The following is a 12,908-nucleotide window of genomic DNA, read 5'->3' on the forward strand; positions in this document are numbered from 1 at the left end:
GTTAGTTCATCCCTCTAAGGGGGGATCTCACATCTAGGGGAGCTTAACTCTAAGAATTGAGTCAAAGCTACTCTAATGGTGTGAACACATCAATGCATTATGTAAAAGTGGTAACCCCACTTGAGCTTAAACGATGAGTATGACCTATGATCAAATGTTCTCATTTGACTCCTAAGTCAATATACTCATATATAGATGACCTAGTCATCGCCAATTGTTTGATAGATGCTAGAATTGGTTGTGCATGCTTTGCCACATATTTCACTTGCCATTTTATTGTGTGAGCATGTTGGTGCATATTTTACTCAGTCAAGGACATCCACTTGTTGTTTTGATTGTTTGGGTTCTTTTCTTTTTGCCAAGTGGATGGACAAGAATGCCTAAGAACTTTCTCAAGCTATCTATGCTTTTCATATCTCAAACTCTATTCATGCTACATCACAAAATTTGATAAAGCCAGATTCGAACCACTCTATGTGAGGAGCACTCGGAGTCCCCGATTCGTCATAGACTTAAACTTCCAAAACCTCTTTGTGACTCTCGGTCTGACCGATTCCTCCATTTCGGTCCTACCGAGATCATTAAGTTGATCTGAGTTTTCAATCTCGGTGCAACCGATTTGAACTTTTCGGTCACACCGATTTGCTATAACTGTACACAGTTATGCATCTCGGTGCCACCGAGTTGTTCCACTCGGTCACACCGACAGGGTCGGGCTATATATAGTCACAGGCAAAATTTTGGAAATTTCTCCGAAACCCTTCGCCCGCGCAATAGCTTGCTCTGCCATCGAAGGTCTCCGGATTGTCTCCTCATCGCCAGCAGCCTCCTATAGCTGGTCTCCGCCGCCGTCAACGGATTTTGCCCCCGCCGTTGCCGTCGTAGCGAGTTCATTGCCAAGCTAGGGTATGGACTCGATCTTTGTGCTATCCACATCTGATTCCTAGCACATTGTATTCTTATTGAATCTTGCCACGATTGAAACAATCCTATCCAGCCAAAGTAGTCCGTACAGTAGATTAGATTCAAATTTTTAGGGTTAGGTTTCCGCCGAAACCATCTCGGACCCACCGAGTTGAAAAACTCGGTCTCACCGATTTGGCTTATGCCATTGCACTAGTGACTCTCGGTCTGACCGAGAATTGCTAATAGGTGCGACCGATTTTAGGATTCTGTGAAACCCTAGCAGTCTCGGTGCCACCGAACTGTGGCTCGGTCCAACCGAGATCATTAGTTTAGGTTCCAAAACTGCTTCGGTATCACCGAGTTTGAAAATCGGTTGATCCGAAATGCTTTCTGTGGAAAACTAAAATTGAATTTTTGAATAATTCTTTTGCAAAAATCTCTGCATTTTGTGATGCTCATCCTTTCTATCTCATCTATAACTCTTCACAGGGTCAGTAGTAAGCTTTTGCAGCATGTCAGACTAGAGTGACAGCCAGAACAGGTCAGAAGAGCAGATTGACATGAGCAAGGGCACTAGTCCCTCAAGCTCTACAGATGAAGGGAGCAGAAGCACTCCTATCAACCTGCCTAAGGCTGCTACCAGGCAAAGGAGAAAGAGAACCTCAGAGTCAGAAGAGGAGGACTACAAAGCTGGAGAAGATGAGGCTACTTCCAAGAAAGTGGTGCTCAAGAAGGAATATGGCTCTGCACATAGCACAAAGCCTGGACTGAAAAAGAAAGTTCCTGCCAAGAGGACACCAATGCCCAAGGTCAGAGGATCCACTCAAGTGCCAAAACAGACTGAACCCAAAGAGGCACCTGAGAAAAAAGTCACTTCTTCCAAACCCAAGAAAGTCCCCACTAGAGAGACAATGAAGTTTACAATTGAATCAGAGGATGAAGGTGCCCAGGACAAGAAGAAGAAGAGATCAAGAACCACAACTGCCCAGGTTCTTGGAAAGCCCTCTATGAGAAGAGATTCTGAAGAGGAAGAAGAGGTTGCTGCACCAGCACCTAAGGCACCCAAGCTTATGGGTGATGCAATCAGATCAGGGGCTGCAACATCTAAGCCCAAGGAAGCACCCAAAGCTGCCTCCAAGGCCAAGCAACTACCAAAGAGGAATACTAGGAGTATTCCAGCTGCTGAGAAGAACAAGGCCCCAGTGCCAAATGTTGCTGATGAAGAAGATGAAGAAGGACATGTCCTAAGGAAGTTCAAGCCCAAGATACCAGACCACAATGATACCCATCCTGTGGCTGAGGACATGAGGATCAGGAAGGACTCAGGGTTGAGGCTATGGAGGATGGAAGATCCATATGCCTCAAGGAGAAGAACTGCTATTGACTACAGGTTCCATAAAAAGGAATAGAAGGACTTCTATGAGACAATTCTATTGGATAAGAAGCCCATAGTTTGTGACATGAGGTGGGTCGACTGGACCTACATCAAGTACAATGAAGAGCACTATCCTGGAGTGCAAGAAAGCTTTGTTGCTTGTGGAGTTGCTGATTTTGTTGGGCAAAAGTTTACCCACTGGAATGATGAGATTATCATGCAATTCTACTCCACATCACATTTTTATCCAGATGGAAGAATTGTTTGGATGTCTGAGGGTACAAGGTACCAATCCACTATTGAAGAATGGGCAAGTCTAATAAATGCCCCAAAGGAAAATGAGGATGACCTGGATATCTATGCAAAGAAGAAGATGTATCACAATTCCATGGCACACATGTACAAGGAGATCCCAGACAAGGCAGTTGAGACTCACAAGTTTGGATCAGTTCATTTTCTGTTGTCAGGGCTGCCAACTATCAATTGGATTCTGAGGCACACTCTATTGCCCAAGTCTGCTGACCATAACATGATCAGAGGGCATGCCATCAACATGTTGCATGTGTTTTATGTGCCACAGAAGTTCAAAGTCATGAGCCTGATGATTGAAACCATTAAGAGGACTGCAGCAGATTAGAAGAGGAGCTGTGGATATGCACCTCAGATACAGGAGCTGATAAACTCAAAGATGGGCACAAGGAAATATCAATTGGATAAGGAACATTTTCCACTTTATCCAGACTTTGAGGACAATGAGGTTGTCATGAATGAGAATGACCCATCTTCAGTTCAAGCACAAGAGAAGAAGGAGAAGGCAAAGAAGGAGAAGGCTGCCAGGATGCCAACTCAAGAGGAGGCATCTGAATTTTATTGAAGAACAAGAAGGAGCAGCTTGGTTACTTGATAGCATCAACACTGAGGATTGAGAGGGGACTGGCCACCCTCATTCAGAATCAGGAGAGCTTGGAAAGAATCATGGAACTCAAATTCCATGACCTTGATGTCAAAGTAACTGAGATTCAGTCAGTTGTAGAGCAGCTGCAGGATGACATGCAGGAGAGGCAGGTCAAGACTACAACAAACGTGTTTGCCAGAGTTCCTAGAGCCCAGAGGTCAGTTGCAGTGCATGTGGCAGACACTAGAGCAACATCTTCAGCACCAGCTACTGCCCCTTCAGCTCCAGTGCAACCAGCTCCAGCATCAACTCCATCACCCTCTACTTCAACTGAAGCCTTCGTTCTTGGAGTTATCCGGACACCACCACCTGAAGATCAAGCCTGAGAGTCGATCTAGCACTATGCATTTTCTATGAACTTTTTGGTAACTTGTTGCCAAAGGGGGAGAAAAATGTATAGATCATAGGCTTCGAGAGAGATAGTGTTGCTTTTGTTCTCTCTTTCTTTATTTGGTGGTTAAACTTGTTTGCTTTTGATTGCTTGTGATACTATGCTTGTGAGACATTGATGATCATGTGTTTGATCATAAGCTACACTTATGCATGTTTGATGATATTATCCTATCTATCTTATGTGATCATTCACTTTGCTTGGTGATGAGTGCATGCATTCAATGTTTATTATTTTGAGCGCTCCACCAAGATGTATGTGACATGGAAGAGTAACCCATGAGCCTAATTCATTGTGCATTTGCAGTCCAAAGCAAATCTTAAACTATGCACAAATTTAGGGGGAGCTCTTGCTTATCACATACTTCTCAAAGCGACGATATTATTCAATCTTATTATCTTTTGTCTAAGCTTTGATCTATATGTTGTCATCAATTACCAAAAAGGGGGAGATTGAAAGTGCAACTATCCCTAGGTGGTTTTGGTAATTCATAACAACATATAGCTCATTGAGCTAATGCTATTCCAAGACTATTATTTCAGGAAAGCTCAATGAATGGCATGGCATGGATGATGAAAGTGGATCCCTCAAAATACTAAGGACAAAGGATTGGCTCAAGCTCAAAAGCTCAAGACTCTTCATTTTATATTTTAGTGATCCAAGATCACATTGAGTCTATAGGAAAAGCCAATACTATCAAGGAGGGATGAGGTGTTGCTTAATGAGCCTCTTGCTTCATGTGCTTTGTGATATGCTCCAAAACCCTCAGCTACTTTCCCACATCCAAATGACCTAAACCCAAAGCCAAAATCGGTCACACCGATTCTTCCTTTCCGGCGCCACCGATTCCAAAAGTCATAGCCACTGCCACAAAGCCTAAGCAAATCGGTCTTACCGATAGGGATCTCGGTCTCACCGAGATGGGATTGTAATCTCTCTGTTTCCCTTCGTAATGTTTCGGTCTAACCGAAGTGTGCGATCGGTCCCACCGAGATTGCAATGTAAACTCACTGTTTCCATTTTGTAACATTTCGGTCTCACCGAAAAGAGCAAATCGGTCCCATCGAGTTTACCTGACCAACTCTCTGGAAAGCTTATTACCAAATCGGTCTCACCGAGTTTGTGTAATCGGTCTTACCGAGATTACGTTATGCCCTAACCCTAACCGAGTCGGTCTCACCGAGATGCATGTCAGTCCCACCGAAAATTACTAACGGTCACTAGGTTTACTAAATTGGTCCGACCGAGTCTGTTGAATCGGTCCCACCGAGTTTGGTAAATTGTGTGTAACGGTTAGATTTTGTGTGGAGGCTGTATATACCCCTCCGCCTCCTCTTCATTCATGGAGAGAGCCATCAGAACAAACCTACACCTCCAACTTATCATTTCTGAGAGAGAACCACCTACTCATGTGTTGAGGCCAAGATATTCCATTCCTACCATATGAATCTTGATCTCTAGCCTTCCCCAAGTTGCTTTCCACTCAAATCTTCTTTCCACCAGATCCAAAACCTATGAGAGAGAGTTGAGTGTTGGGGAGACTATCATTTGAAGCAGAAGAGCAAGGAGTTCATCATCAACGCACCATTTGTTACTTCTTGGAGAGTGGTGTCTCCTAGATTGGCTAGGTGTCACTTGGGAGCCTCCGACAAGATTGTGGAGTTGAACCAAGGAGTTTGTAAGGGCAAGGAGATCGCCTACTTCGTGAAGATCTACCGCTAGTGAGGCAAGTCCTTCGTGGGCGACGGCCACGGTGGGATAGACAAGGTTGCTTCTTTGTGGACCCTTCATGGGTGGAGCCCTCCGTGGACTCGCGCAACAGTTACCCTTCGTGGGTTGAAGTCTCCATCAACGTGGATGTACGATAGCACCACCTATCGGAACCACGCCAAAAACATCCGTGTCTCCAATTGCGTTTGAATCCTCCAAACCCTTCCCTTTACTTTCTTGCAAGATGTATGCTTTAATTTCCGCTGCCTATATACTCTCTGCATGCTTACTTGAATAGTGTGATGATTGCTTGACTTGTCCTAAAGTAGCTAAAATCTGCCAAACTCTAAAATTGGGAAAAGGTTAAGTTTTTAATTGGTCAAGTGGTCTAATCACCCCCCCTCTAGACATACTTCAAGGTCCTACAATCTTGCGTTTGATTCCAGAATGGATCACTACAAGGAAGATCGATCACGGAAACGCGTACGAACCTAGGTGCAGGGATAGCTTCGGAATCATTGTTGTACAGGAGACTCAAGTTTCGATCCTGTGGAACTATGGGTTATGGGCTCACCATGTGGGCTAGAAGTAGGAAGGGTGCTGACATCTTGCACGGTCATGACATTAAGGCAGGTCAGAGGATAGCCTGTCCGTTATGTTGGCAACAACATCGGCACCAAGGGCGAGGGACGAAGAGAACCACTTTCCTGCTCGTTGAAACGAGGTGGACCAATAGGCAAAGTTCTCGTCCATCGTTGGTTACTAGAATGCCATCAACAAATGCGACAGGGTCTTACTGACACGGTTGTACACCAAGGTGTTTACATAGGCAGAAGAATATTACTGCTTAGATCATATAGATCACAAGAAAGGTTAAACAAATCAATGGAAAGGAAAATGTGATCATTAGATTAATCAGATCAAAGGAAAGGAAAAATGTGTTTGCACACAAGAATTTAGGGTATATCCTTCCCAAGGAAAGGCGAGTCATGATATACATGATAGGACAGCAAGTTCAAAAGTATTTAGACAAAGGGGCGAGGGAAGAATGATGATATTACCCACACCATGGTGTTTGAATAATAAATCAAGAAACATTTAGCATTGTGATAACCCACAAGTATAGGGGATCGCAACAGTTTTCGAGGGTAGAGTATTCAACCCAAATTTATTGATTCGACACAAGGGGAGCCAAAGAATATTCTCAAGTATTAGCAGCTGAGTTGTCATTTCAACCACACCTGGAAACTTAGTATCTGCAGCAAAGTGTTTAGTAGCAAAGTAATATGATAGTGGTGGTATCCGTAACAGAAGTAAAGACAGCAAAAGTAATGTTTTTGGTATTTTGTAGTGATTGTAATAGTAGTAACGGAAAAGTAAATAAGCGAGAACCAGTATATGGAAAACTCATAGGCACCAGATTAGTGATGGATAATTATGCCGGATGCGGTTCGTCATGTAACAGTCATAACATAGGGTGACACAGAACTAGCTCCAATTCATCAAAGTAATGTAGGCATGTATTCCAAATATAGTCAGAAGTGCTTATGGAAAAGAACTTGCATGAATTCTTCTGTCCTACCCTTCCATGGCAGCGGGGTCCTATTGGAAACTAAGGGATATTAAGGCCTCCTTTTAATAGAGAACCGGAACAAAGCATTAGCACATAGTGAATACATGAACTCCTCAAACTATGGTCATCACCGGGAGTGGTCCCGATTATTGTCACTTCGGGGTTGCCGGATCATATCACATAGTAGGGGACTATAGACTTGCAAGATAGGATCAAGAACACACATATATTCATGAAAACATAATAGGTTCAGATCTGAAATCATGGCACTCGGGCCCTGGTGACAAGCATAAAGCATAGCAAAGTCATAGCAACATCAATCTCAGAACATAGTGGATACTAGGGATCAAACCCTAACAAAACTAACTCGATTACATGATAAATCTCATCCAACCCATCACCGTCCAGCAAGCCTACGATGGAATTACTGAAGCACAATGGTGAGCATCATGAAATTGGTGACGGGGGATGGTTGATGATGACGACGGCGAAGAATCCCCCTCTCCGGAGCCCCGAACGGACTCCAGATCAGCCCTCCCGAGAGTGATTAGGGCTTGGCGGCGGCTCCGTATCGTAAAACGCGATGATTTCTTCTCTCTGATTTTTTTCTCCCCGAAAGCCAATATATGGAGTTGGAGTTGGCGTCGGAGGGTCTCCAGGGGGCCCACGAGGTAGGGGGCGCGCGCCCCACCCTCGTGGACAGGGTGTGGGCCCCCTGGTCTTCATCTTTGGCGAGGATTTTTTATTATTTTTTATAAGACATCCCGTGGTGTTTCAGGTCATTCCGAGAACTTTTGTTTTTTGCACATAAAACAACATCATGGCAATTCTGCTAAAAACAGCGTCAGTCCGGGTTAGTTCCATTCAAATCATACAAGTTAGAGTCCAAAACAAGGGCAAAAGTGTTTGGAAAAGTAGATACGATGGAGACGTATCAACTCCCCCAGGCTTAAACCCTTGCTTGTCCTCAAGCAATTCAGTTGACAAACTGAAAGAGAAAAAGAAAAACTTTTACAAACTCTGTTTGCTCTTGTTGTTGTACCTATGTCAAGCCAGCATTCAGGTTTTCAGCAAAGATTTTAACTAACCACATTTGCAATAATTCTCAGGTCTCATGTTTACTCATATCAATAACATAATCAGCTAGCAAGCCATAATAATAAATCTTGGATGACAACACTTTCTAAAAATAATCATAATATGATATAACAAGATGGTATCTCGCTAGCCCTTTCTGAGACCGCAAAACATAAATGTAGAGCACCTTCAAAGATCAAGGATTGACTAGACATTGTAATTCATGGTAAAAGAGATCCAATCATAGTCATACCCGATATAAATTAAAAGTAATGAATGCAAATGACAGCTATGCTCTCCAGCTAGTGCTTTTAATAAGAGGGTGATGACTCAACATAAACGTAAATAGATAGGCCCTTGACAGAGGGAAGCAGGGATTTGTAGAGGTGCCAGAGCTCGGTTTTGAAATAGAGATAAATTATATTTTGAGCGGCATATTTTTATTGTCAACATAACAACTAAGAGATGACGATATCTTCCATGCTAAACAAATTATAGGCAGTTCCCAAACAGAATGGTAAAGTTTATACTCCCCCTCCTCCACAAGCATCAATCCATGGCTTGCTCTAAACAACGAGTGCCTCCAACATTCAACGGGTCCCAGGGGGAGTTTTGTTTGCAATTATTTTGATTTAGTTTGCATAAAGCATGGGACTGGGCATCCCGGTGACCAGCCATCTTCTCGTGAATGAGGAGCGGAGTCCACTCCTCTTGAGAATAACCCTCCTAACACGGAAGATAAGGGCAACCCTAGTTGATACATGAGCTATTCGAGCATGCAAAACAGAATGTTTATTTGAAGGTTTAGAGTTTGGCACATACAAATTTACTTGGAACCACAGGTAGATACCGCATATAGGAAGGTATAGTGGACTCATATGGAATAACTTTGGGGTTTAAGGGATTGGATGCACAAGTAGTATTCCCGCTTAGTACAAGTGAAGGCTAGCAAAAGACTGGGAAGCGACCAACTAGAGAGCGACAACAGTCATGAACATGCATTAAAATTAATAAACATTGAATACAAGCATGAGTAGGATATAATCCACCATGAACATAAATATCGCGAAGGCTATGTTGATTTGTTTCAACTACATGCGTGAACATGTGCCAAGTTAAGTCACTTAAATCATTCAAAGGAGGATACCACCCCATCATACCACATCACAATCATTTTAATAGCATGTTGGCATGCAAGGTAAACCATTATAACTCATAGCTAATCAAGCATGGCACGAGCAACTATGATCTCTAATTGTCATTGCAAACATGTTTATTCATAATAAGCTGAATCAAGAACGATGAACTCATCATATTTACAAAAACAAGAGAGGTCGAGTTCATACCAGCTTTTCCCATCTCAGTCAGTCCATCATATATCATCATGATTGCCTTTCACTTGCACGACCGAACGATGTGAATAATAATAAGAGTGCACGTGCATTGGACTAAGCTGGAATCTATGAGCATTCAATAAACAGGAGAAGACAAAGCAATATGGGCTCTTGGTTAAATCAACAATGATGCATATAAGAGCCACTTCAACAATTTAATCATGGTCTTCTCCTATTGACCCCCAAAAAAAGAAAAGAAATAAAAACTATTTACACAGGAAAGCTCCCAACAAGCAAAAAGAAGAACGGGAAATATTTTTGGGTTTTCTTTTTAATTACTACGGCAAAGAAATAAACTACTACTAACAATTTTTTTTGGTTTTTTCTTAAGGTTTATTAAACACACAAGAAAGATTATGAGTACCGACATCTAGCAATGAGTGTGTGTGAACATGAATGTAATGTCGGTGGGAAATACGTACTCCCCCAAGCTTAGGCTTTTGGCCTAAGTTGGTCTATTGTCAGGGATAGCCTGGCGGATACCCGTAGGTGTAGCTGGGGTCATACTGCGATGAAGAGGACTCTGACTGCCACTGGCTGGCAACCACCTCTGGATCCCAAGAATAAACATACTGTCGTGGAGGCTCATCTTGTGGTTCCGGTTCCGGGGCTGGTGCAGGATTTCGATAGGTTTGAATGGCCGCCCACGGAACGATGTGTAGACCTGCAGACAAGTTAAACAAAGAGGGAGCAGGCAAAGTAATAGTCTCAGGGTGATGTTTATCAAAGTATAATTTATATTTGAGCTCCCCTTCATGACTCTTAACAAGAAAGTCATGCTCTAGCATACTCTTATAATCTAAATAAGCACGGGGTAACGATGTTTCTTCTTTCTCCTCATGCCTAATAGGTATTTCAAAATATTTAGCTAGGCGTGAAGCATAAATGCCTCCAAAGATGGGGCCCTTAGTATGGTTCAGACTTAACCGTCTAGCAACAATTCCACCCATAGTAACAGAGTTATTGCAGTGTAAACCATGGAACAAAATAATAATATCAGGAACACTAAGGTTTCTGTTGGGGATATAACTATTTGTGTAAGCCACCTAGGAGGAGTCGGGTTACGCAAAGAGTATTCATCAGAAGAAGCCCAAGACCAAGCATGAAGATGGCGGTTCAATAAAGGAGTTAAGGCCCACAGGCGGCTTAAGGCCCATAGTGGTAAACTGCCATGATGATATGACTTGTAACATAAGGTAGATTTAACTAGTCACTGAGCCGGACACTGTCTATGAGCCGGCCTGGACTTTGTAGGCCGCAGGGCATCCCCCGTATATATAAGGGGACGATCCACCGGCGGCTTAGGGTAGGAAACAACTGATCGAGAGCCGGGCATAGCGTATCTCGCTCCCTGATCATCGAAACATCAATCAATACCAACCCAACTAGACGTAGGCCTTACCTTCACTCTAAGGGGCCGAACTAGTATAAACCTCTCGTGTCCTTTGTCCCGATTAACCCCTTCAAGCTTCCTAGTTGCGATGGCTCCACAACTAAGTCCTTTCAAAGGACATCTGACGTGAAAATTCCACGAAAGTTGGCGCCCACCTTGGGGCCAACGCACGGTGGATTTGAGTTCTTGAAGGGCAACTTCGAAGGGCTCAAGGGATATGTAGTGGGTTGGATGACCAAGAGTCGTCGCGGCAAGATCTACATCGACGACGAAGGCGGGGGCCTTGACACCGGCTCAATTGAGTACGGGTACCGGGTCCCCTTCGGCGGAATCCACGTCTTCATCGGCCGGATTGGTGAGCCGGGCCCTGAGCCGGACAACTGCACCGACCTCGTCGAGATGGCTTAGCGTGCGAGAAAGGTCCGAGCTCAACTCGTCATGACGCATGCCTTCGTGGGCTGCATCCATGGAGAGGAACTTTCTGAAGGATCTAAAGATGGTGGTGAGACGGCCGTCCTCTCTGACGGTGATTCGTCCGCCGGTTCAACAGATTCGCTGTACCAAGTGAAAAACGGCATGCTCGGGGGCTGTTCCGATGGCACCAGTATTCCGGACCCCTATGAGCCGCCAAGATGGGCGGGAGTCTTCATGGCTGGGACTCAACCCGACCAAAACTCTACAGCCGCTACAGCAATAACGTCCGGGACAGGAGCCGCCGGGGTAGGAGGCCCTGTGCGCCCGCCGGCTCAGGCGCTGATAGATCTCATGGATAAGCTCACGGCCCTGTTAACCGCCATAGTTCTACCTGCAAATAAAGATGAGCATGACGCAGAGGTGGCACGGGTGCGCGAGGAAATAGCTCGGGCCAAGGAGGCCTTGGCAGCTGAGGACACCAGGTTAGCCACAGAACGGGTGGCTTTGGATGCGCGGGCACAGCGGCTACAGTCAGAAGACTACCAGCTTACGATGAGCCTAAACGCGTCTAACAAGGTGATGAGGAGGAGACATCAGAAAATCCAGTCCCGTTTACCTCCGGTTTATGATCCTCGGAATCTTTTTGCTACACCCGGAGCCGGACCAAGTAACCCGCCAGATGCAAATCAGTTTATGACAGTCGGAACAGGAGGACCGGCTCAGCCTCGGGAGATGGCACCTCTTCATGGGAGTATGGCACCGCCCCGTTACGTGCCGATATCGCCGGGTCACTTTTCCAACCCCATGGAAAACTTAATCGCAGCATCGGCCTGCTTGGCATCTCTCCCAGTGGACGGTGATGACCCGACAGCAGTGGAGACCCAGAGGGTCAGAGAACTTCTCCAGACGGCCCTGGCTCAGCAAGAGACTTATTCTCATAGCCGGGACATGATTCATTCAACTCCTCCGCCTTGGTTAGCACCGCCTCATCAAAATCGAAGTCCAAGTTACAGTAGGCACATGGAGTCAGAAGCTTTGTCAAGCAACGCCCAGTGCCGTAACCAGCCCGGTGGCTATAATCCGGTGCAAGACTGAATACGTCAGGAGAACGAGCGGGCGGCTCAGCTGGCGGCTCAACAAACGGCTCATCAAGATTTCCCAGAGTTTCTGACGACTTCCGTTGAGACGGGAGTGGCTAATAGAACCGGCGGTGTTCCTTGTTTGGTACCGGCTCTGCGTAATGTGTGCCTACCCAAGGACTTCAAGGGACCTCGAAAGGTACCGAATTACACGGCCGACTTACAGCCCGGAGCATGGATTGAACGTTACGAGATGGCCATGGAGCTGCTGGAGGTCAGCGACGCAGCAATGGCTAAGTACTTCACCATGATGTTAGATGGAATGGCCCGATCTTGGTTAAAGGGCTTGCCGCCCAATTCCATTAATTCGTGGGCAAAGCTAAAAACCTATTTCATCCAGAACTTCAAGGACACTTGCAAATAATCTATGTCAATAGTGGACTTGACAAATTGTAAGCAGGAGGAGGGTGAATCCACGACTCACTGGGTACGCCGGGTCAAGGAGATAATACATTCATCTGACAAGATGGATGCCGACTCTGCACTCCTCATGTTGGAGAAGAGCTATCGCTTTGAGCCACTGAGACAGAAACTGGGGCGCCTTAAGCGTGATTGCAACGACATGGGTACTCTGATGGCAG

At 45.0% G+C, this 12,908-nt stretch overlaps 1 pseudogene; it reads left to right on the forward strand.

Annotated features, from left to right (window-relative positions):
• Window positions 1–1,817: 1,817 nt before the first annotated feature.
• LOC123157884 (uncharacterized) overlaps window positions 1,818–12,908 on the forward strand; it is a 33,980-nt pseudogene continuing 22,889 nt past the window's right edge.

Source organism: Triticum aestivum, chromosome 7B (assembly GCF_018294505.1).
Source record: "Triticum aestivum cultivar Chinese Spring chromosome 7B, IWGSC CS RefSeq v2.1, whole genome shotgun sequence".
In the NCBI taxonomy this organism is placed as follows: Eukaryota; Viridiplantae; Streptophyta; class Magnoliopsida; order Poales; family Poaceae; genus Triticum; species Triticum aestivum.